At 40.0% G+C, this 21,675-nt stretch overlaps 1 protein-coding gene across 4 annotated transcripts in view; it reads left to right on the top strand.

Moving 5' to 3' along the window:
* LOC124137476 (protocadherin beta-3-like) overlaps positions 1-21,675 on the top strand; it is a 48,145-nt gene that overhangs the window by 7,877 nt on the left and 18,593 nt on the right. Inside the window, exon 1 of one of the 4 annotated variants that reach the window (XM_046503787.2) lies at positions 2,492-2,617. The exons of 2 other annotated variants lie outside the window; for them this stretch is intronic. The gene's annotated coding sequence lies outside the window, so the exon portion shown is untranslated. Of the gene's footprint in view, positions 1-2,491; positions 2,618-7,234; positions 7,393-21,675 lie in introns of those variants that run through there. One more of the 4 variants, XM_046503788.2, reaches the window with a different exon arrangement.

Here is a 21,675-nt window from a genome sequence, read left to right as displayed (position 1 = left end):
CAGCTGTGTATATATGCCGCGACGTGTATTCAATGGCGTATATTTCAACAGAACTGGGAATAGGTTTGAAGCATGCCCCTCTGGGGTGGTTGGTCGTGCAACTTTGTACGGGGGATCGGTTAACTGTGCGAACGGACTGTATTATTTACGCAACGGAATGCATTACAATGGGTATAATACTATAGAAGCAAGTCCTCATCACGTCGACTCTCATAATGGTAGCGAAATCAATGTAATCAGTAGCGTCATTTGTATAAAAGTTTAAAACGGGTTGATATAATGAAATAGTTTGATCAGCATCAATAAAGTACGAACGAAGCCTTCCCTCAGCACGCCATTGAGACCATCAAACACACTGTGAAGCTGAATCGCCTATATTGTGTATGGAGGTATTGATGCTTCTAAAAAGTTTCTGCACAGATGATGTTTTTTTATGTAGATGTGTTGGTTTTGCATTTGTCTCCCAAACCGGATGCTGTAGATTATTCTTAATCCATATCTCAATCACCATCACAGTGGGAGATTGTCTTTTGGGGAACTTGTTAAAACCGATAAAAGACTTGGGTTATTATTTCGTAAGGGACACTGGGTTGCGGTCTGAGGCTAAATTGTGCTGTTAAACTTTGATCAACACCCTTGCACATGTTTATCAGACAATGTAATCATCGACTTGATGTTTTTTTAATACTGAGTGAAAATAAGTCCTGTTATTTCTAGGAGTTACCTTAAAAACAGTTCATCACCCTCTCGCGGCCCTCTATACCAAACCCCATCCCGAATGCCCCCCATACGCAATGTATATAGTGATAAAGCCTAGCACCGACCTCCACCCCAACAACCATCCAAACACCACCCTGCACAGCCATGCCCCCATTCGTTACATATGTGAGATATCCCACCAGAACCACCATCCCCATCACTGACAAGTGACACTCGCCTGTTTCCACTCTATTCCCTGGGTCGTCTCTTTCGAAGCTCATTACCGCCGATGACTGTGACAGAGTACTGTCCCCTTCTGACGTCTCAATATTGAAATGTGACATTTAGTGCTTTCCTATACCCACATTTATTGGACTTGGAGACTTTTATATCCACACTAAGCAGCCAACTAACCTTTTAACAACATTCGTCAACTCAATCGCCAGTTTGTATTCCCCCATGTCATAAGTACGGATTTGCACACCACGTTCCGGGCATACATTTGAATATAGATGCGTTCAAAGCTTGCTTTACAAAGCGACGCCGTTATCGCGTATGTCCACAATAAACTAAAGGCCAGTTTGCCAAGCTTTTAGAGATCATTAATTTAAACCAATAATCAGGCCATTAAACTGTGCTCTTTCCTCCATGCATTATAATGAATAAATATAACTAGCCATTCCCGTCAACATTTCAAAAATAAATAGGCCATGTATTAACAGGTAGTTCATTTATGCATGCAATACTTCCAATTAGGCAAGTTTCTGTCCCGGGTAAGTGTTGGTTACATTACATTAATTTGTAGTTTTGATATACTAATAAAAATATGTAAATAAACCCTGCTTGTACATAACATTAAGGGTATAGGTTCGTTCCGTTTCCGTTGAGAACATTACTTAATCGATTTATTAAATCTTGTTCCAGAAACTCTATATGCAAATCTCGGTTTATCTTGCTGATGCATCTTATACAAGAAACTTTCCTTTGTTAAGTGGTATAAAATCTAAGCATAGCTCAGCACAAGGCGTTAAAATTCCCATCGTTAGTGTTTAAGGCTCTACAAATGTATTTTATTTCACACGCATACGTCTCATTGCTCGATGTAATCGCAGCAATCAAAAACGGCTGGTGCATTCTTGCTTGTATTCAATTTATTGTTGAATTCGGTCGTGATTGCATCAAAACATGCAGCAATGTTTGCAATTCGAGTTTATATTGCAGGAAATAAAACAATTATATTGGCGTGCAGGGCTATTAGCTTTGTTAAAATGACACGAGTGTAATCCCACCCAACACTCTTTAGAGATCTCGTAGACATATGTCGCTCAAACTGTCCCCCAACTTCTATTGTTGAAAGTGTGTCATCAAATCCTCTTAGGAAAGATGCTGCCGATTTCGAGCAAGCCTGGGGGCATACTAACTCCCGAGGGACCTAGTAGAGTTGATGTCAGGGATCAAACCCACCACGTCGCGACCCCAGTTGAGAGACAGGTCCAGTTTATCAACGCGCTTTGCAACCGTCCCGCTGCGCACCTGCCTTTGGTTTACCCGAGCGAGAATATTACACGTTATCGACAACAGGTACGATTTGACGAGAGCAGGTACATCCTTCCCTAATCCTCAGTTAGGATGAGCCATGCATAGGGAGACTGGCTAATAGTCCCCCGCGATTGAATAACGTCAGTCCCCCCGCGGCTACCCCATTCCATTCATAGGCCACGCTGTCAGTGTTAAGCGCCGTCTGATTGGCTGAGCGCGGGGGCTCTCCGTGTGTATGTTTGGCTAGCGATGGTTCACTTTAGTAGAGTATAGCGAAGCGTAGAACGAGCGTCTAGTTGCCAGAGAGGATAGCTTCGCGTTTTGGACTTAAATATTTTACGAGAGGTACTCTTGCCGGGAACAGTTTGACAGTGTGTCGGTGAGTGGATTAATATTTTAGCACGCGAGGTGAGGTTTTCGTCTCGCTCTAACTCACTCCATATTAGTATGAAGTTTCGCATGTTCTTCAGAAATCAATACTTTAATGTCTGATGTTTTTACGAGTGTTTTCACGACAGTTGGCGAGTGTTGTCTTTGGAATCATTTATTTCCCTGCTATTCAGGCAATTTATTTTAAAGCTTTATTGAAGGAAATTACGCTCTAACACTATGATCGACTCGCTGATACTAAAATATCAGTAATATAGTCAGTTTTTGTGTGTGATTGTATCAAATATGCGCTAGATGATATTGACAACCATAAAATGGAATCGACATGTGTTGATTTCGTGCACCAAACAGATCGCCTATTTCACTAGTCGTCACAGCGGCACCGGATTGTCAAATTGTAACGTATATTGATCGAAGCGTCGTAAATTACCCAAATCTATATTTCACCAATACACGTTCTTCTTTTACAGCACGGGCGTCGCCGTGCTTCGTAATTGTTATGTAGGAGATTTGTAATTATTTATAGATTATATATACTCATTAAACGGCAGCAGCAACATCTGTTGTATTTTGTCGCTAGTATGTCGCCAGTGAAATGCACAATGCCGACAAGGGATGATTGACAGCTCATGCACATGTGTTCATTTCTGCTTGGACACTGCCTTGCTAACTACATTGTCCTCTTTACTGATATACATGACGAATGACATGTCACAGAATGACTAATGGTTAAACTAAATTCGGATTTAATGTCTTTGACTAAAACCATGTAATTGATTGAATGTCTACTTAATGGTGCGTAAACCCTTTAGGAAACAGATAACTCATTAGGGCAGTTCCCTCTGAGGAAATGTTAATTTGGAGTCTGAGAAAATGTTTTTTCAAAAACATTTCTGAGTTTAAAAAAAGTGACATCATCATGAATACCGTATTAAGGGCCCCGTGTGTCCTGTACTTGACCAGTCTTTAGAACAGCTGTACCGTAAATGTCACTGTCTGTAATTAACTAATTAGCTCAAGTTAACACGAATGCAAGTTCCAAATGGTAGATCGTTTTCGGAAAATTAGATATTAACAACTTTTCACTGAGCAATTAAGTCGCAACTGCTCAAGACATGACGCATACATTCTGAAAAAACAAGCAGTTAAGAGGATTATGTTTCAAACAAAATGTCAGCAATGTTCGTACACACTACTATGCTGGACGTTCCTTGTTGCGGGTCAGAACTGAACGGTATATCATTAAATTTGACATTTAAATTCCAGTCGTTAGAAGGTAATAAGTAAATACATATCAGACGTATACCACCTGATACTATCAAGACTCCAAAACGTCTAAAGCCATAACAAAGTTGGTGCTGACCACTAGTTCTTGGTTCGTACCAAGGAATAATACAATTTGTGTTCCAAACAATACAACTAACGTCCTCAGCGGAACTAAATCTTTGTGAAATAAATATGACGTGATAGAAAAAAATTATCCTACGAAACAGTTTCCATTGAGCGTAAAGGGCAGGACAGCGGTGAAAACCATAGGAATTGACGACCAAAAAGCAACGATGACGCCGCGAAGTGAGCAAGCATGACCCGCCCCGCCAAATGGACCAAATCTTAATTACATCAATAGCAGATTAGACATAGCTAAAGTACTTACGATAATTTAGATTTTGCCAAACCAGTGTACCAGCTCGTAGCACATGGAACAAACTAACATGTATAAATTTATGGTTGATTCTCCAATCAACGTTATACAAAGGTATGTGTTATATTCAGGTTCGCTGTACACGTGTTGATATAAGTAAATGATAAATATAAATTATGAATATGTATCCTGCCTCCCAAACTCGTAATTTAGTCCAAACCACTAACTCCAGCGGACCAACCATTTCAATATCCGATGTGTCATGTTAATAGATGGTCTGCTGTATTTCATTTCCATATTGAGTTACACCGAAGCGATTGGAGTGAATCGCTGCGTGCTCTCCATGCAGTTTTATAGCACTACACTGATGTCACAATTCACTGATCTTTTCCTATATATAAAAATGTCGTTTCAGGACTATTGCTTGACTAAACGTATACAACATATATATGCTGAAATATACATGCGATGTACATTACGATCTACTAGATTGTGTTGGCAATGGTACAACTATAAATCGATATGTCTCGTGTACCGCAAACGAGACGATACATCGTGCAGACAACGCCTCTTCTAAATCTAAAAATCTATATGTAGGTAAGATGTTTGTACACCCGACGCATATGTTGTGAAATGAGCACCGCTGATCAGCTGACCCGGTGTTTATAGTGTAAAATATAAATCGGGGATTGATGAATTGGTTGAGCTGTGCTAATCAGTTACTGCTTTAATGCCCCACGTGAGTAACTGGATAGCTATGTTTTAGCAACTTATAATCATAGTTAGCCAATGCATCTCACGGAAATACTTCCTGATCGATAATCTGTTTTCAAGTTTGATTATGGCTGAGCTTTGTTGGAGGAGCCGGCAAGAGCAAGCATGTACATTGCTTTCTCGTACGTGCGGATTTCAATCAATCACCGATCGATTTTTGAGTTTCTTCTTAGTGTGACTATTAAGCAGGTCTGTCTCAACTGATGATCCTGAAGCAAATTGACTCATGTCATTACTATCCGGTGGTTGTAGACACGTGCTGTTTAGGTGTGTCATTGACTGAAGTTGTCAATATCGACAGGTGTACGTTTCATATCTGAAAGTGATTAAGGTAGGGTTAGCCAAAACCTTGTGATGTGAATGTGGAATCAGACTCGTACATCAAAACACGAGATCCATTTATCCATCAAGCCATCTCTCCATTTAGGTCGTAATCATTCCTTGACATAACGGTTTTTCTTCGAGAGTGCCTTTGTGTGTCCATCATGGGGTTAAAGCAGGTCCGTGCATGTCTGTCAAAAGGTTTCATAGCTTAGATATGTATATTAACTCACCGCGATGTACAAGCGCTGGGACATATAAGATCCCTGTTGACTGACAGCACTCGAACCCAGCTCAACTCGCTTCTACCTAAGCCACCATCTTATCCCAACTCCAACCTCAAATCCTAACCAAACTAACTAGCTTTGTATTCTCTTAAGACAACCCACGGTGGAACAAGAGTACAAAATGATATATATATATATATATGTATAGAACACCCCCATGCTATAAATCTCCAATCTCACTCAAAACCATCTCCTGATCTCCTGTCAACCCCCATCCCAACTAACGCCACAACCCACCCCACCCGCGCAGCCCCCTCCCTTCCTTCTGTCCCTCATACACGTCAAGCTAATGATGCATATAACACAGACGGGGATGTCTGGCCTCGCTGTATCATCAGACGCGTTATGTCATGTGATACTCTAGATCTGGAAGCGTATCAACGCTGCTCCATGGCTGCCTTAAAATTGGACTGCGTCCTTTCAGGACATCGACTGTTTATCCCACACGGATGCAAATTTCCCATGTTGAGTCTAACCAGTAAAGCTTGATACAGACAAACGTCTGCTAAGGGTTTTATCACATGCTAAGTCCCTACGTAACCAGTGCTAACTATCTATAACACATAAGACAATTAGCACTTCCTCGTCAGATATTAACTGGCACATGGTAGGGGAATGTTATGACTGGGTTGTACCTCGTGGCCATTCATACAGCCTCTGTATCAGATTAACAGACATTAACATGTAATATGTGGCGATGTGCGTAGTTAAGACCTCATTACGTAAGTCGACCCGTGAAGATCCGGGGTAGGATAGGTTGTTGATGATGTTCTGATGGGGCGTCTTAAAGTTTTAGGCAGACCATGATGCCCGAGAAGGTTGTATGAATAGATGTCATGAATATATCAGTGGATCCGTGAAGATTCCGGGGTAGAATAGGTCTTCAGCAACCCAGGCTTGCCGTAAAAGGTGACTATGCTTGTCGTAAAAGGCGACTAACGGGATCGGGTGGTCAGGCTCGCTGACTTGGTTGATGCATGTCATCGATCTCAATTGCGTGATCGATGCTTATGATATCAATCACTGGATCATCTGGTCCAGACTCGATTATTTACAGACCGCCGTCATATAGCTGGAATATTGCTGAGTGCGGCGTGAAACAACAAACCAACAAACCATTACGTTAGTCAAAAACCCTCAAATTAAAAATGAAATAATATACCTCAGTACGTGTCGTGCATGGAAGTATCGAATTTAAATTATCTTTGTGTGCTTTTTTTAGAAGCAATATCGAATATGTTTTTCAATTGTTCTTTGTATGACGTGTTTTGATCGTTCATACCAGCTATATCATATTTCAAGCGCTCTTTGTATACATTTTAACCGTTTCGAAAAGACGATAAAGCGAATGCGATAAAAAATGGCGAACCCGGAACTCGTGTCCTTACTTCTGGTGATATACAATGATCATTTAGTCACACAGGAAGGGTTACTCATGTTGCAAGGACATTCGTGTTACACACGCGTTATTCCAATTACAGAAAATTGATCGAAATTTACATGAAATTGATTGCAGTAACACCGGGTACTGAAATAGAAATAACGCTGTATGAAATAGACATCAAGTCAGATGGTAGAGTAATGTTATTGCTCAGGTGCTGAGGCTGGTGCCATTATGGCGCTGCTATAGCTCTTCATCGTTGCCCTTAATGATGGCTGGGGTAACGCTGGGTGTCTGAGTGACACGTGTTGAAGGTAGAGGGAATGCCCTGAACAACTCACCAACCAGACATACTATAGGTAGGTATTTCAAGAGGAATAGTTTGTTCTGACGTAACATCTATACACAAAACACTAAACCATATATACGATTGGCTTTAATAACATTGTTCTAAATTTTGACCATCTTCAGTTTTATATGTTACACATTTCGAATATGTTAATATCGTTGTGCGATCTTGTATATCAACCGAGGTTGATTAATTAAATGAGTGTTCTTACAACCATGTTTACTCTATCACTTTGATGTAGTATACATCTGGCTTCCTGTCCATGGAAACTCACGAACATTTCAAGAACAATTGTGCACGTAGGACCATCTGACAGGGTGGACGGATGGACTGCAACGTCTTCATTCTGGCAATGCTTCGTGTCGGTACAAGTACATTTATTAAGCATGTGGTCAACAGCTGGCGGGGGCACGGGTGGCCCAGTCGTCTAAGGCGCCGCGATTCGCTGTGCGTCCCTTGGGCACGCCAGAAACCTATGATTGTGGGTTCGAATCCCGGTTCGCCCCGATTATGTTTCTCCGTTTGTCAGCACTATACCCGTGCTCGTGGGTTTCACCGAAGAGGTAAACGTCTGAGACCTGCATCACTTCGGGCTTTCCTCCCACAATAAGCTGACACGCCATGATATAACTGGAATACTGTTAAAAGCGGCGTAAAACCCAACTCACTCACTCACTCACTCACTCAACAGCTGGCTAGGATATAGTTAATGACGCATATGTCTACAAAGATGAACAAACGCAATAGCGAGCCTCGCTGCAACATGAACGGAACTTGTGCCGTAATGTACAAATGTTGAGGTTTATTTAAATTACATCTTGAGTTTCATCAATACAAAACTATAGAAATTCATGAACTTTTCGTGAAAAGATTCCAGGTGCATAGTCTCATGTTTCCATGTGAACAGAAATTAACGGATGACAAGAAATCATGGATGATAAATTTCTATATTTGGTTTGTTGTTTAACGCCGCACTCAATTCCAGCTATGACACAGTAGTCTGTAAATATACGAGTGGCGGTATCATGAGCTTATACGCATTTAAGATACAATGGCATGCATCAACCACGTCAGCGAGCCTGACAACCGATCCTGTTGGTCGCTTCTCACAATAAGCATGGGTTGCTAAATATCAACTCGAACAAGGATCTTCATAGCCTTTATTACAACGTCTTTGATAGGCATTTAGAAGTTGGAGTACTAAGTAAGGATAAGAATTTATGTATGAACAACTTCTTTATTACAATTAAGAGCGACGTTTCGGTGTAGGTTCTAACACCGTTATCAAGCAAGTGATATACAGAGTGTGGTCGACAAGTACACACAGTAAACTACGGTTATAACGAACACCCTTATAACGAACTGACGATGTAACGAACTTACTTTTTTGGTCCCGAATATTTGCTGTAGTTATGCTGTATATATGCTTATAACGAACTACGGTTATAACGAACTAAAATTAGAAGTCCCTTTAAGTTCGTTATAACCGTAGCTTACTGTATACAGGTAGTTTCGAGGTTGATTCGGACACTGTTATCAAGCATGTCAGAATTACACGAAATGTCGCAAGAATTTTAACAAAGAAGTCGATCATGCTTACGATCTTTTCATGTCCAACTTATAAATGCCACAAAAAAAACTCAACAGGAGCAGCTGAAATGAGCAAAAGTTTACATAACCGATTCGCTCGCGACGCGATTACAAGGTGCAATAAATGTCTCTTTAAAACACCGACTGAATTAATCCGAAGCGCTCGTGTGATTATACCTGCGATCAGTTGATGTGTATAGCCTTGTGTGTCCAGGTAGTGTGGCTATTGCCATGCGTGTAGCATTTGCACCTGACCACGTGTATTGCAATCACGGCCTTTGATGTTAGATTACGTAACAGAGAATCAATTTACCACGGCGCGATGTACAGTTAAATTTATGAGTGGCATTGCCGGTCGCTGCATGTATGTTTCCCTGTTCACCTGTCTTTCAACTGTGAGGGACGCTTAATGGTATTTAATTGCCCTTTAATCACGGAGTTGAGTGTACTCATCTCACTTTTAAACATTTTTCTCAAGCTTAGGTCATAAATTAGTTCCAATCATCATAAATAACACCACAGGTGGGAGAATTTGTTTTGTAGTCTATGACAATGAGCGCTACCTGTTGTTTACGTGTGATGTTAGCCGACGGGATATTTCTCGAGTGGCATAAGAAATCAAATGATGCGATTCATTTCAAATCACGTGACGCATACCAAGATTCGATTTATTTTAAACATGAAACATCTTGGCAAAGTTGGGAAAGAGATTAATGAAGAAAATTTAAGCATTTGTTGACATGTTAATGAAATTCACATGTGTAAATAGATTACACTGAAGGTTTTGTAGCTATGATTGGCGCTGTCTTCTCGACTGATTCCGACTCCTTTCAGCCTTTGACTGAACTCTGCAATTGCGATCAGATCCTGGTGCGTTTTTTTCGAAATAATTGTGAATTAACTGCGACTCAGAACTTGGAGAATGTGATTACTGACTGGAGTGATATTGAACATCGCCTTGTGCATCGTAGATTGATATTTACATGCTATTTACATTCTTGCCAAATCTTTACATTCGCACTAATCGTTTGTTTGCTGGTGTTACAGAAAACTTGGATTTTGGTGATCTCTTTCGATTTTATTCCAATCATGTGAGGTTTTATGTCTTAATGTTAACTTTCGTTCTTCGAGATATTCTTTAATCTTTTTTCGCCTAATTAAACCCATTCCTTGTAAGATTCAAGTTTTGTAATAAACCGAACTGGTTACGCGGTTCCGATTCCGGACGCGCTGCAATAACCAATGTAAGATATCAAGTTTCTTGAGCTGAAGAAGTTGAAATTCATAGTAAATATCATTGTGTTAAAGTCAAATGGATCAAAAGACAAGGAAAGGAAATTACGATACAAGATCACTTTAAACCCCACAGAAATGGAATTACACTTGCTGTAGAGCCATACAATATTTTTGTTTTAGTTACTTGAGAATAGATCGTTACACGGGTAATCAGGGGCAAACAGTTGCACTTTATTAAGACACTTTTCCTTATGTTCAGTGGCCTGGCATTTGTTAAAAATAGAGTTGAAATTGATCATGGCATTGCTGAAATGAACATCCGCTGATTATTTATAGCCATTACTGCAGTCATTTGCATGAATATTTTAATCGATGCAATGGAGCGGGCAAAGAAACGCTTGGAGATAATGCTTTGCGGAGAAATATGCCTTAGGGATGACAATTTGTAAAGATATTAGTATGGCAAAACCGACATAATACGCTCTCGGTTGATTTATCATTGCTGTTCTGTGTGTGTTCAATAACATTGCAATATTAATACATCTCAACACTGTCGTATATTGTGTGTGATGTATACTAGTATGAGTATTGCTGCCATGGCCATCAGCTATCAGAGTCTGTAGTCGTGTTTGTGAGTATAAAAAACGATTTAGGTGTAAGATGTAGGTATGAATTGTAGATGTTTTTGATACAAAACGTCATCAGAAACTAACGAGTCTCGATTATCTGACGAAACAGATTCCATTGAGCTTAAAAGGCAAAATGGCGGTGAAACTTATATGAATGGTTCGCCGAAAATCAGGAATGGCACCAGGTGTTCGCGAAAAGGGAAGTTCTGCCCTACTGGTAGAATCTACCACTCACACAATTTACATAAAACGTATGTGTTTGATGCCTCACACGTCATACAGTAAACTACGGTTATAACGAACTCAAATGGACCACTAATTTGAGTTCGTTATAACCGTAGTTCGTTGTATGCATACATACACCATCTATACAGCAAATGGCCGGGACCAAAAATTAAATTCGTTTTATTCGTCAATTCGTTATAAGCGTGTTCGTTATAAACGTATTTTACTGTACATATTTTTTTTTACTTCTTGATCCGTTTTACTCATATCATAAGTACCTACTACATAACGATTAATATGATATATTATTTAATATGTGTGTGTTATCAGTTCAATCTAAGAGCAATGTCATAACCTGAATTTGAATGAACTTTTTTTTGTAATTTTAAGCCTACTAGTTTTTTATGTTTGCACGAACTGAGGAGCACGACAGCATAGGAAAGATTCTCTGCATTTATTAGATTTGTTTGTGTTAATATTTGGAATTACGTTCATGATAAAGCATATCTTATATCCTTATATTTACAAAGCGGAGAAGAGGTTGTGTTTTAACACATGGTGTGTGGTTATTGATTGACATATATCGACATCCTGTTGTGTAGATCGATTGAAATATACAACCACTACTCGCCAAATCAATAACCTGGATAATATGAACTCTTGCTGTCTACTCTGGGGATATTTTTCACAATCAGAAGGAATAATCCCCTTTAAACTTGTATGGTTATCATTTGTTCCACAAAAGGCTTATAGATATTCGGTGTGTAGCTCCCCACACAACGCCAATGTTTTGATTGAGATCAATACTGCATATTTACCCACCTGTTTTTGAGAACAATGGATGATGCGTCGGCGCTTTCATCTCGGTTAATCCTTATTTGATCAAAAGCATCTTCATATTATCTTCATATTATCTTCATAAAGGAGACATTTCTTTGTCATAACACATATCCCTTTGGATTAAAACGCGTGCAAAACACATCCACTTGTACGCAGGTCAATATACAGGGAATAAAACCCTTTGATCTCTTCACTCATGTCCATTTCAAATCGGTTATTTCTATGATTTATGTTATGCGTCACGGATTATTTTTTTTATTAACAATGGGTCACTTATTTCAGAAGAACTGTTTTATACGTGGCCAAGTTGGTCAATCTTTGATCGGTCTTATACGACCAAGTCAGTGAAACAGGTGGCTACGCTGTAGTGATTTCTTTCCAGTTTTTTCACACACTGTCATCGTAAATATCCCTTTTCATTATTCTTGTATCAAAGACCAAATTAAGGAAGTATTCTGTATTTATTGATGCACGGAATGCCAAGCCTCCTCTGTTTGCTCAAAGAAGTCCTTCTGACAGATTGCAGAATGATGGCTTTAATGCTGTGTTTTACGACGCCATTAGCTGCCGCTAACAGAATACGAGCAATAATTTTCTGTCTCGTTGCAACTATAGAATCTCGCCAAACTATTCATTTGTGATGTGACTTTTAAAGAAAGACTCCCTGCCTGTCAAGAGCGTATGCAGACCGCGGTCACACCGGATAGCCATAAACATACTGAAAGACAAAGACCCTCTGAGCCAACAGGAAAACAATACCATCTCCCCACTAATCTGTCCATCGTAATTTTTGAGGATGAAAATACCCCGAGGGTTGTAGCGCGTTTTATTGCAGGGTCGTTTTGCCTCCGTCTCAGTAGTGTTATTTCCCTCGCTCGCGAACGGTAATGCCCGTCCATCAAAGGTAGAGGTGTTTGTTTTACTGGGTGTCTGTTTAATTAAAACAGACTCTGTTTGGAGCGGGTCTCGAAAACTAAACACCAAGTCACTCCGGAAACTTGGCGAGCGCTTTGAACGTGGCTGCATTGTGATGTAATTAATGCCTGAGGTAAGTTGTCCGCAAGCCAAAATTTCATATTGTTTGTTTTGAAGCCTTACAAAGAAAGGTTGCGCGTTTGTCAAATGTTACTGTTGAACTAGTCGATATCGCAGCTCTGTTTACGCTTCCAATGTGTTTATAAACAATACACATTTCGTTCAAAATGAATAATAATTCAATTATGAAATAGTTTGTTGTTCAAATGATTATTACAATTACGCACGCAGTACCACTTCCCTTGCGCCTTTTATCTATTCTATCTCACGATTTGCATTAGAGATGTCGGTGTTATGTCACACATACAGTCTGTTCTATGTAGTGTTTCAGTGATGGGTTACAGGTTGAAGTTAATACGAATTCGATACGAAATTCAATGCATACTGATCACAGCGATGCATATTTTGCAGGTTAGCTCATCCGGTATGATCAGTATATGTCAATAGTAACCGCAACAACAACAATGGTGAATATTAATCCTAGCAGAATCTAATATAATATTCCTCAGCGGTAGCCCCATGACCACGATGCGCATTTCTATTCACACAATGGAAATTTCCTCTACACGATGTAAATTTCATATGTCCCTGAGGTTTTTAACAGACACTTTCCGGGATGAATGTTAATTCCATACGCTCCAGTAATACATCACCTCACATGCTGTCAATTGCACATGTGCCAGTTGTAGATTGCACTTATTACACATCCAGGGAAATAATGTCAGTTTTATATGTCCCAGTGGTATATAGCTGTTATGTCATGTTCATACACACGATGTCAATTTCATATTCCTGGGTGGCTGTTTCACTAATCATGATCTCGGTATGGCTCAACGCGCTCTAGCTGATAGAAGTCCTTGCAGTGAAATGCACATGTAATTAACATGATGTACATTTCACATTTTCGATGTAACTGTAGTTATGCCACCTTTAGCTGTCAATCAGGCTACAATGTGTGCGGGATCGAGATTATTTATACCATGTGGCACGAGGTCGCCATTATGAGAACCCCTTGTGACGAAATTCCCATGATATAAATAGCATGATTATCAAGAATGGAATAAAGGCCTAATGGAACGACGGCCATATTTCACAACCTTGACTTTCAACCAACCGTCAAGAGCGTTTTGTTCTTAGTCAACGTCCCTATAATTCCTCCACAAAGGCTGTCAATTATATGGGTCATAAATTATGCAGATCGGTTTTAATTGCTAATGCCAACTCATGTGTCAAAGTTTAGATTATCCCCTTATATCCCAGAGGGACCCAAGGGTATATATTTGAGACAAACCGTTGCGTGCCAGACCGCAGTTTTCGAAAGGTGTTAACTGTTGACCACCGTGATTATGTCGACTATGTAAATGTAATGGAACGTTTATTCTATTGAGTCTGTGACCCCGGAAAACGTCACTTAGCCAGCTGTCATAGCGATGGTTGAAATTGACAATCCTAAGTATAAACCTACATAGTATATGGTATAGACACTGTTATTTATGTTCAAGCCGTTCCAGAACGTTTTTCGTAAATGTTTGCTACTGGTTAATGTATTTGGTGACAGCTCTCTCATAAACCATTCCCTGTTTCCGTTTCTTGTGCATGTCTGTTCGATGCATAATTATTCCTACATTTATATCAGCCCGACTAATTGGCCCTCCTTTTTATCTGTAAAATTAGACATGAGATTTATGATGCGTAATTACATCCCCTCCGCGTCAGTAATGCATGGACAATGAGCTACCAAGCTAAAGATCCTCCGGTGAAATTGATGCTTGTAAATAGCGTGGACATTTCAGGCATCGCGAAGGTTACGACCACCTTTGAAAATCCCCATTGTCCATCCCATCATCTGTGGCTTGGTCAGATGACCGGTTTGGGATTTTGATACACATTTTACTTGTCTTTAGCACACTAAATCACCGCCCTGTTGATAAAGGAGGATTCCATCTTTGAAACTGACAATGCAATCGACACGTATAGCTGCCATAGCCGTTGTGGTTTGTGGACATTTGAAGCTCCAAAGTCTGTCAATGATCCACCCAGATGGTTAAAATACCTTATCCCGAAGCGCCTAAAAGATTCAATTACACGTAATTCGCAGTCTTTGCCTTTGGATATGACGAATATGTGGTTATTTTTAACTGACCATATGTCTCGCTGATGTTGCCTTAAACCTTAATGATATGTTACAGGAAGTTTTGAAAGTCGACTCGCAAAGGACGGTGACTTTGATACATCACTGACAAAGTAATGAGTCCGGGAGTTTTTTAACGCTGACGCTTTTATTGAGTCTCCTTTTGTAACAGATACGATGAGATTGTTCCATAGTATTCGGGGATCGCCTGTCTCTTGCACTAACACTTTATCATGACGGTTTGGTAAATCTAATAATTGTTGAATTCTCATTGTTATCTCATTAAACGCGATATATACGTAAACAGATCGCGTTTAATATGTCAAACAATACTTATGACTATTCTCGTAAACACGAACTCGTTAGTAAGGATTTTATGACGAGATGTATGTGTATGTGTATGTCGTTCGTCAACTAGCATACTTCTTATATACTGATGTTTTCAATATGACAGCGAACATTATGGGTATATAACCTCTTTATTATATATATGTATTTGTGTGCATATATATAGTTATAATTAGATACATATACGTGAAGCCAGGTGTTGAATATTGTCAGGCAATTATGAGGGAGTAATGGACATACGGTTGCTATAGAAGGTGACGGTAAAGAGTCGGTGCAAGGTCAAGGCATATACAAGGGATCAAAACTGTGTTAATATACGGGAATGTGTACGTTAATGGTGCAGAGAATTAAAATTAAATGTTCCATGCACTGGGAAGGGACACTCCCTGATCACAATTAATGGATGGCTTGGCTCGTCTGATGTGGATTGCTTCTTGGAGCTTGCGTTTCTTCCAGTTCTGAGAGTATGACCAGAGGAGAGTGAGATACCAGGCGATGGACTAGTTGGGACTGTTGATGATGTATTCTGACGGGGCGTCTTAAAGTTTTAGGCAGACCATGATGCCGGAGAATGTTGTATGAATAGATGTCATAAACATATAAGTGAACCCGTGAAGATCCGGGTAGAATAGGTCTTCAGCAACCTATGCTTGCCGTAAGAGGCGACCGTGCTTGTCGTGAGAGGCGAGTAACGGGATCGGACGGACAGGCCCGCTGACTTGGTTGATGCATGTCATCGTATCCCAAATGCGTTGATCGATGCTCAAGATGGCAATCACTGTTTTGTCTGGTCCAAACTCGATTTTTTACAGACCGCCGTCATATAGCTGGAATAGTGCCGAGTGCGGCGTTAAACAATAAACAATAAACAACAAACAAGTGATTTTTACGGCGTATGTCGTAACATATGATGTAAGTCTGTTTCTTATGGTCCAGGCGGTCGGGTAGCCAAGTGGTTAGAGCGTTCGCTCGTCACGCCGAAGACCCGTGTTCGATTCCCGACATGGGTATTGCTAAAAGCGGCGTAAAGCCTCACTCACTCACTCACTCACTCACTCACTCACTCACTCACTCACTCACTCACTCACTCACTCACTCACTCACTCACTCACTCACTCACTCACTCACTCACTCACTCACTCACTCACTCACTCACTCACTCACTCACTCACTCACTCACTCACTCACTCACTCACTCACTCACTCACTCACTCACTCACTCACTCACTCACTCACTCACTCACTCACTCACTCACTCACTCACTCACTCACTCACTCACTCACTCACTCACTCACTCACTCACTCACTCACTCACTCACTCACTCACTCACTCACTCACTCACTCACTCACTCACTCACTCACTCACTCACTCACTCACTCACTCACTCACTCACTCACTCACTCACTCACTCACTCACTCACTCACTCACTCTTATGGTCCACAAGGTTTCAGTGTTGCATCTTCGCAAGTATTTTGTAATTTCAAATATGTTGTTTGGAAATTAATCAACCAGGTCACGACGGGCACTGGACTCGTTTCACATCGAGCCCTCCAGAATGATCAACATCTTGCGATCAATATTATGAACAGTATTTGAGATATGAATGTGATGTCGAATGTATAGATGGTGAATAAATTATGTCATAATTGTCTACGAGCGGTTATATGCATTCGATAAATGATACAACGTGTCACTTGCAAGCAGATGGTTGGCGAGAGTGAATTATAACAATATATCCGACACAGCCCCTCCTGTCCGTTATAGTAAATTATTCACGAGTCGCCACCCAAGTAATTATCACAGGTGTGCAATTTCGGCGTTGTGGACGCATTGTTAGCACCGAAATGGGGTGAAGTGGCAAGAGCGGTTGTCATGCTGTGAACTTCACGACCTAAACATTGCGAATATAACTGCTCACTGACCAATGGTCAGACCCACCTGTGTAGGCAATCACAATGGTATCTTCAGCAATTGAGATAAATGTCGAAGCTTATGTAATTGTAATCGGCGAAACTTGGTAACCACGGGGTATACTGAAGCCATTGGCGTTAATATTAAGTCTCCAGGTGTGACCGTCGTGATAGCAGTGATGTACATGTCATTTATATTGTTGTACATATCAATCTGGCTGATACTCACAGCGTTATCGCTATCACGGTATTTATCACATATTTCAATACGTATCATTTCTATAGGTTTTCACATCAATTCTCCTATCTTGAACAGCAGGTATGGTAGCTAGGGTGTCTTTAGGTGACATTTTGCCTGAGAGGGTCTCGTTCTGCTTTTGCAACGCGTTTCGGCAATTGTGAGTGAGTGAGTTGGGTTTAACTCCGTTCTCAACCGTATTCCAGTTATATCATGGCGTGTCAGCTTAACATGGCAGGACAGCCCGAAGTGATGCAGGTCTCAGTCGTTTACCACTTTGATGAATCCTTGAACGCGGATATGGTGCTGACACACCTTGAAACATAATTGGGACGAACGGGAATCGAACCCACAAAAGCATAGGTTTCTGGTGTGCCCAAGATACGGAACTCTGCACAGCGAATTGCAGCGTCTAAGACGCCCCACCCCAAGCCCTCCTTCAGCAATAGAGGGAAAGACATAGTATATTTGATGTATTTGAGAACCGTTTGTATTTTGTGAGAGATGTGGTTTCTACCCCTACCATACACACACGAACTCACGCACTTGCAAATGAACGCCCCTAGTAACCCTTAAGTCAGTCACACACGCACACATGCACGCACGCAAACACACTCAAAAAAAACCCCACACACAGTCACACACTCACCTACAGACATGATAACCCACTCTTAACACATCCCCCCCCCCCCCCCCCCCCCCCCACACACACACACACACCCCTCCCCCTCGACCTTTGTGAATCATTTGTAGTATTGATAATGTATGCATTAATGGAACTTAATATATGGATATATGTGTATCCACCATCTCTGTCTTTGGGGACACTTAGACATCCCTGAGTGACAAGATCACTTATGTTATATATATAATTATGTCCCTTAATAATTAAAAAGCCTATTAAGAGATCAGCTCAAAATAAAATATATAGGACGCCATAAGTTAAAAGCCCCTATGTATATGCCATGCTGATCGTTATCGGATTTCAACTCACGGTAAAACGATTCTATTGGCGATCTGTCGAATGATAACTTGAATATATATGATCTCTCTACATTTGGATATTTTATAATTCACAAGAGCAGACACAAAACATTAGCTTAAATATTTAATACCTGCTGAAAGGCCATTTAACAGTATCCAGAAGAAATCACTCAGTGTTAAATGACGATTGTTTATTCCTTAATAGGACAATATATGCAAATTCTCAATTTAGAAACCACACCTGTCAGTTGTTTTAGTGAAATATGTTAAAAGGTATACAATGCATTTTCCTTGATGGAAAAATACTTTAAAGTACGTCTTTGATTTTTTTGATCTGTTCGTTTAAGTTGTAAATCAATGGAGATTGGAGAACGAAGCTCCTAAGCATTCCCTGGCCGGCCGTGCTCTCTAAACGAAATCGCTTTAACGCTATCGCTCATCGATCATGATCAGCTTATGTGATAAATAGAAGACATTTTCCAATAAAATACTCAAAAAACATTTCTTGTTTTCAGAAAAAAAACGGCTAAAAGACCAGTCTACGTTTTTGGGTGTTTAACCTTCAACGAAATCGTATCGGATGCAATATGTGGGACTACTTAAAATTATTGGATGTCGTTCAATGTCCTTGTCCCGGATTAGCTTTTTTGGGTCAACTTAATTCAACTCATATCAAGATTCATATTTCGTTTTTATTAGATAGCGATACCGCCTGTGGCGTAGCCTAGTGGTTAAAGCGTTCACTCGTCACGTCGAAGTTCTGGGTTCGCTTCCCCACAGGATACAATGTCTGAAGTCCATTTCTGGTGTCCCCCGACGTGATATTGCTGGAATATTGCTAAAGCGGCGTGAAATCATACTCACTCTCTCACATGTATTAAGTATGTGCAGTTATACAAGCTTAAACATTAAAATAGTTTTTGATCAACGGATGATATGAGAGTGTTCATGAGAGTGTGAATATACAATTTCTTTGAAACCACAATGATCATAAACCGGTATAATATATATGCGGTTGTTAATAACTATCAGTACATATTTTCAGTTTTTGACACACGGAACACGTATTACAGAACAAAATATATAATTTCATGAATATTTTCTAAGAATGATATAAATACAGACATACTAATATATTATATTCTTTGAAAACTTGCCAAAGCCTTGTGTGGATATAAATAAAGATACAAGTTAAAATTTAAAGAAAATCGAAAATACTTTACGAAATTTTATAAAATGACACATCAGATGCTGTCAGTTTTACCATGGGACAAAGAGTAGATGAAATAGACGAGCTCACTTAAACGTGTCAATTTCCATCAAGATGTCATCACAATCAGCCATCAAACCCATAACCTGATCAGCTGTGCCGGTTATCGCAACATTAGCGATCTTATATTTCACCTCGCCCCTAAAACCTTAGATGCAAAATGTGAGCCTTGAGACTCTGCCATGAATAAATCACCTGCAGCTTGCAGTTTACCCGGAATCAGCCTAATTTGTCAATATCAAATTTACGTCAATTGCTTCGAGAAACATTTGTTTCCATTTCAACATCTTCCTTCCAAGTCGTATCTGTCGGATCAATGTATACGGCCAGTCTTGTTCATTTCAACGTTTCAATCTTTGACATTTGGATAGGACTGAGCGATAACGTGTACACTTAGCTATCAGGATGGAATGAACATTTTAATTTCCTCGTATCAGTTTACATATTCGGGGAGGTACATAGCTTTCGGGGATGATATGTTCAGTTGTCGATGAGCTGATATAGTTATACGCACCCGAAACACGCACACTTAGAGACCGATGGTTGGTGTTGATGTTCTTTCGTTCATTGCAAGGCAAGTGACAAGATCTGTCCTCACTTGGGGCAGCTGTGTCCACGGTATTGGTCATATCAGACTCGACTGGTATGTAGTTTTAACTATACTTTTAGTTTTTCTATAGTTCCTGAACACCGAAATTGTTTTCGTCTTTTTGCGTTATCGTTACATTATTAGTCTCGGTCCACGATGTTTTTTGCCAACTTTATTACGTTTGTGTTTGTGTTTCTGTATCTTTAGTGTTTTTTTCTGACTTCAACTTTCGATGTTTAACGATTGAGATGCGGCCAAACTGAACAAACACAATGTCCTTTAACGGTTTTTTAAATGCAAGACTTGTGTTATACTTGTGTTCCAATCGTTCTGTTGTATAACGTTCTGTTAATACAGTTATAATTGTATCACCAATAAAAAAGTCAATGTTGGATTCTAGATTAAACACACAGATCCCGTTTCTGGACAATACGCCATGATGTTCAGGTTGGGGAGGGGGTGGGGGAGGGTTTGCTCAATTCAACAACCATGCCACTTTGAAATATATAAGTTGCCCCCATGATAATGATTTACCGAATGAATTTTAAGTTGTATTTATAATTTACAGATCATCTTTTTTAAAATATCACTGCGCTTCTTTAGCCATTTCGTGACTCCATTAAACCATGTTTTGTTCTGCTTCACTCGGGGTTTGCTCACTTGCTCACACACTCCAACTAATGCTGCCATTGACAAGCTGGCGCTAGAGTGTGTGAAAAATGACAATTAGATAGACATAAATAATTTATTTCACTTGTAACAGCTTGACACCTTGCACATGTCCGTGAACACTGTACTCAATATTGCAAATATCATGCGCTAAATGAAAATGCCTTCGCTCGTAAACCGAATGTCTATGCTTCTTGATAATGTTGCATCTGAAACTAAAGTTAAAACTTGAAACTACTTTAAAGCTACACTTCAATAATGTATACATGTCTTGATAAGTCAAAGAAAAACTGCCTGGAATTGTCATGAAACTTTAAGTGCTTGTATATCAGTTGTTCGGTGGCTGAGCGGCAAGAAACGCTGATAGAAACATGCTATCTACAACGCTCGTATCTTCGACTCCGACGTTGACGTTTGACTCTTCACCTGACAGCTTTTAGCTTTATTAGTTTTTGCATATTTCTGTTAAGTAGGAAAGCAGGGGCCCAGAGATCTGGCAACATGGAGGTTGTTTATGCAGGTTGTTTGTATTGTGTGCTGTAAGTGATATTTTTCATATCTTGAAAGTGTTTTTGTTTTGAGAATTTCACACATC

The sequence above is a fragment of the Haliotis rufescens genome, unplaced genomic scaffold (genome assembly GCF_023055435.1).
Source record: "Haliotis rufescens isolate VD_foot unplaced genomic scaffold, xgHalRufe1.0.p SCAF_7, whole genome shotgun sequence".
NCBI classification, from domain to species: domain Eukaryota; kingdom Metazoa; phylum Mollusca; class Gastropoda; order Lepetellida; family Haliotidae; genus Haliotis; species Haliotis rufescens.
This window is presented reverse-complemented; position numbering and strand designations above follow the sequence as displayed.